We start from the raw sequence: 5,257 nt of genomic DNA, 5'->3' as shown, positions 1-5,257 counted from the left end.
GAGTGAGCCCAGCAGAGGCCCACCAGGATGCTCAGGGGCTGGAGCACCTGCCCTGAGAGGGGAGCCTGAGGGATAGGGCTGCTTCAGCCTGGAGAAGGGAAGGCTTTGGGGGCACCTCATAGCAGCCTTCTCCTGCCTACAAGCAGATCACTGAGAAGATGGAGCCAGGCTCTCTGCAGCAGTGCATGGTAGCTGGATGAGACATAACAGGTGCAAGTTGAAACAAGACAAGTTCAGACTGGAAATAAAGGGAAACGTTTCTCCCCATGGGGGACAGTACAGCAGTAGTGCAGGTTGCCTAGAAGTGCTGTGCAGTCTATTCTTGGAGGTTTTCAAGACAGACTGCATAAAGCCCTGAGCCATGTGGTCTGACCTCCTCACTGACTCTGCTTTGAGCAGTCAGTCAGACAAGAGACCCCCAAGATTCCCTCCAACCTTAACTGCTGCATGACTGTCTACAGTGCTGTCAAGCTTCAAAGCAAAACTGAAAGCCTAGCGAGCTCTTTAACCTTTTGTTTACATTAGTCTTACCTGTTAATATAATAGGTGACAAAAATCCTACAGCAAATCCAATCTTTAAGCTGACTGTCTTTGCAAAGCCACTGTCATGTGTTGACGCAGAAGGCTCGGACACAACTTATACAACCAATGTGATCAAGTTAGTGCCACTTTATTAAGGGATACACAGCAATTTATACTCTACAGGTGCTATTAATAGACTCACACCAATTTCTACCCCCAGCTAAAAATACACACACTACGCAGACTTTGTTATGTAAAAGGTGATAGGTTAAAACTACTCGTTCACACACTTCCACCTCCCCTATGGTTGGTCCTGGTGTGGTACCCACACGCTGCTCCCCCCTTGTGCAGGCATCCTGTTCTTTCTCATCTTTCTGTCCAACTCATCTCTCTGTGAATACAGTTTCTTTGTCTCCCTTGGCCTTGCATATGTCCTTCACAACACCTGCAGCTTGTTAGAGCTGTGGCCTGTTATTACAACCAAGTTATTCGGTCTGGATTGCTCATAATATGTTCATTGTCTTCCAGCCACTCCACAGTCATGGAAGAAAAACACAGAAAACTTTGAACAAGCTATTAATTTGGATCCACAAACCTGCATGCTATCATCTTCCACTCTTGGGAACTGGGGAAGATGGGCCTTCATAATTACCATCATACTGCCTGTTACATATGTTCATCAGAAGCATGAAAAGAATTGCACAACTCCAAGCAGGTAAGAGTAACAAGAAGACAGTCACATGTGCCAGAGTTCAGTTATGTTCCACCTGAAGTCAGTGTAAAACACAAATTCAAGAAAATCAGTACTGGACACAAAACAAACAGGTTTTCCAATCTAAATCTAAATTTATTCTCTTAAATATATGGCAATAAAATAAAATAAAATCAGTTCCATAGATCACAGAACTTTTATCACAGGTGGGGTATAAATGAGAAGACCTGCATTCACCTATATCAGAGAAGACAAAAGCAGATGTGCTGCTGGCATGTAGAGTAGATAACAGAGCCCATGTTAGCAAATGAAATTGCCAAAGCAGCAGCAGGAGGTACATCACAATTCTTAAATAACAATGCAGGACATATGAGTTTCTTCCAAACACCCAACTCATTAGCAGAACCCTGATGCTTGCTTTCAAAAAGGTCTGCTGTGTGTAATCCTTCTGCCAGGGATTACTGAACTTCAGTAACGGAGAACTTCATTCTTATAGAAGTAAACTAATTAAAACTTAGCAGCATGTATGAAGTACTCTCTTTGGATGAGAAGTGGCTTATGAAACAGCCGTCAGCTAACAAGCATGCTCTACAGCAGTCAGATGAGGGAATGCAAAAATCAGTTCACCGGTTTTCAAATGGCTAAGTTACAAGTCTTATAGTCTAAAGAACAAGTGGAAGGGACTGCATAAATACCAACCTTTAAGAGTAACTCTTAAAAACCCCAACCCAGTATTTCCATAACAGACAAGTCCTCAACAGTTTGAGGAAGACTCACAAGGAGAAATGACTACCATGCAACCAGTTTAATAACTGATAACTAAAAAGAGGGGGGTTTATGTTTACCAGTTATTGGACATTATATTCCCAACTGTTGTGGTTTAACCCCAGCCAGCAACCAAGCACCACACAGCTGCTTGCTCATTCCCCCTCACCCAGAGACCTCACCCTCACCCAGAAACCTGCCCCTTAATTTATAGCTGTTATTGCTTTTTAGCTATTCAAACTAGCACATTCCAATCAAATCTGTTGTTATCTCGAACCCTTCAAGCCCCATGTTGGGTGCCAAAAAGGACTGTCATGTTTAACCCTGGCCAGCAACCAAGCCCCACACAGCCGCTCGCTCACTCCCCCTCACCCAGAGGGATGGGAAGGAGAATCAGAAAGGAATGTAAAACTCAAGGGTTGAGATAAGAACAATTTAATAAGTAAAGCAAAAGCCGCGCATGCAAGCAAAGCAAAGCAAGGAATTCATTCACTGCTTCCCATGGGCATGCAGGTGCTCAGCCATCCCCAGGAAAGCAGGGCTCCATCACGCATGATTACTCAGGAAGACAAATGCCATAATGCCAGATGTCCCGCCCTTCCTTCTTCTTCCCCCAGTTTATATATTCAGCATGATGTCATATGGTATGGAATACCTCTTTGGCTAGTTTGGGTCACCTGTCCTGGCTGTGTCCCCTCCCAATTTCCAATGCCCCTCCAGCCCTCTTGCTGGCAGGGCCCAAGAAACCGAACAGTCCTTGACTTAGTATAAACATCACCCAGCAACAACTAAGAACATCAGTGTGCTATCAACATTGTTCTCACGCCAAATCCAAAACACAGCACTTCGCCAGCTACTAAGAAGAAAATTAACTCTATCCCAGCTGAAACCAGGAGACCAACCCACACTAGAAACTGTCATACAGACTCCCAATTTTTGGAACAATTATCACCTCATCTGGTTATCGACCTCAAGACTGTAGCGTCCAATGTCCAGAAGCAGAATAACTGCACTGATCAGCCCCACTTGTGAGTCATCATCTTGAACTTCATCCACATTAAGGTACAGTGTAGGACAAGGCCTCAAGGACAAGAGTCCAAGTACTGATAGCCTGATGAATAGAGACTTGTTAGAACTTGTAGGGCACAAGCCCTGGGAACCAAGGAACAAGCTAACTGCAGACCTCTGAGCCGTCACAGTTGAGGAGGCAACCAGACGGACAGAGAAACAAGTAGCCAGATAAGGGAACGGATGGCGCCGATATGTAACTTTGTTAATCAAGAAAGCCGCGTAGAAAGAAACTCCCTAACTTTGGAATAGAAATTATTGCTATGTCAAGATAAACTAATAAGTTCCTATTGTTCTAACGGTGTGCCTTAAATATCAACCAATCAGTGTTTTTTATGCTTAAGATTTAACCAATCAGTGTGTAATATGTAGAAGATAGAAACATATATAATTGTAAGAAAATCACTAATAAAGGGACATCTTGCTTGCATCAAGCTGCATCCCGTCTCTTCATTCGCCGCAAATTGGTGACCCCGACGTGATCCGGTGAAGGATCTGACGTGGAGGGACTCTCGAATCGCCTATCTGAGCGACATGCAGCGAATCCCACAGAACTTTGAATGATCCGCTGAAAGGAAGCGGGAGCCGGCCGGCCATAAATCCCTCCGGAGTTGAGAGGTGAGCTGTGGGAAATCTGTAATGGGGAATCAGGCTTCGTCCCCAGAAAGAGACGTTTATGAGCTTATGAAAGGTCTCCCTAACAAACATAAGAAAAGTATTTCTGGGCATGACCTTAAAGCAATGCTTAAGTGGGTGCAAGTAAATATGCCTGCAGTGACTGCAACTACAATTTTCACGCAGGAACTTTGGAACGATACAGGGGTGAAATTGTGGGATTCTGCGACAAAAGGCAATACTGAGTCCCACTGTCTGCTTTCTTCATGGAGAGTTATTTTTGAGACTCTGAAAGCACAAAAAGAAAAGGCAGAGGAAGGAGAGGAGGAGGAGTTGCAAGCTCCGATAGCCCTGTCCTTATCAGCCTCTAAATCACAGTGCTCTAAACTCCTGGGTGTTAATGCAGTGGAGTATCCGCCAGAAGATGACCCCTTTGACACGGGACCGGTAGACCCTGAACAAGAACCTGATTTATACCCTCCTAATCTGTGTGATGTGTGGGCAAAAATAAAGAAACAAGCCTTAAAGGAGGGGGATTTAGAAATGGCTAAAACTATAGTTGCTCCGGTCTTGTATTCTCAGGGTCGGGCAGGGGGAGCACGATGGGAGGCTCTTTCTTTTTCGGTTGTTAAAGAACTGCGCCGCACGGTTACGGAACATGGTATTTCTTCTCCCTGTTTTATAAGTCTGTTATCTTCTGTGTTTGATACTTATGTCATGACTCCTCATGATTTGAAATCTTTAGCACGATTGCTACTAACCCCGACTCAGTACACGTTATGGGAGTCGCACTGGAGAGGGGGACTGCAAGCACTCCTGCTCACGTATGTTAATCATAATGATGCTGCATTAGCTGCACTGACAATAGAGCATCTTACGGGCACCGGGGCACGTGCTGATCCTGTAGCACAGGCTCAAAACTGCCCCCGTGCGGCTCTCGAGGCAATTAGAGAAGAGGCGAAAAAGGCTTTTTTCCAGGTCCCTGACGTACAAAAGCCGCAAAAAGCTTTTACTAACATCACTCAGGAGTCTCGAGAACCTTATATGCAGTTTATTGATAGACTAAAACAGGCTTTGGAACATCAAGTAGATAATGCGGAAGCTCGGGATATATTGTTAAGAAAACTAGCTGTTGAAAATGCTAATGTTGATTGTAAAAGGCTACTGAAGTCTCTTCCCAACCCGAACCCCACTTTGGTGGAAATGGTGGAAGCATGTAACCGAACCGGTACGGTTGACCACAAGTTTGAGGCTATGGCTGCTGCTTTTGCAGCGATGCATGGTGTGGGGAATTGCTATGGTTGTGGTAGGCCTGGTCATTTAAAGAGAAATTGTCTTGCTCGGGCTGCGGGGAATAGACAACAACCTCCTGGTCCTGGAGTTTGTCCGAAATGTCGGAAAGGGTGTCATTATGCTAATCAATGTCGATCTAAGTATGACTTCCAGGGACAACCGATACAGGGAAACCGACCGCGGAGTGCAGGGCAGCGACGCGCGCAGACACAAATGCCACAGCTGACATTTCAACAAGCTCGGAGAGAAGCACCGACACCTCAAGTCTCTGTCCAGCAACCT

This window comes from Falco peregrinus, chromosome W, assembly GCF_023634155.1.
Source record: "Falco peregrinus isolate bFalPer1 chromosome W, bFalPer1.pri, whole genome shotgun sequence".
Taxonomy (NCBI): domain Eukaryota; kingdom Metazoa; phylum Chordata; class Aves; order Falconiformes; family Falconidae; genus Falco; species Falco peregrinus.
This window is presented reverse-complemented; position numbering follows the sequence as displayed.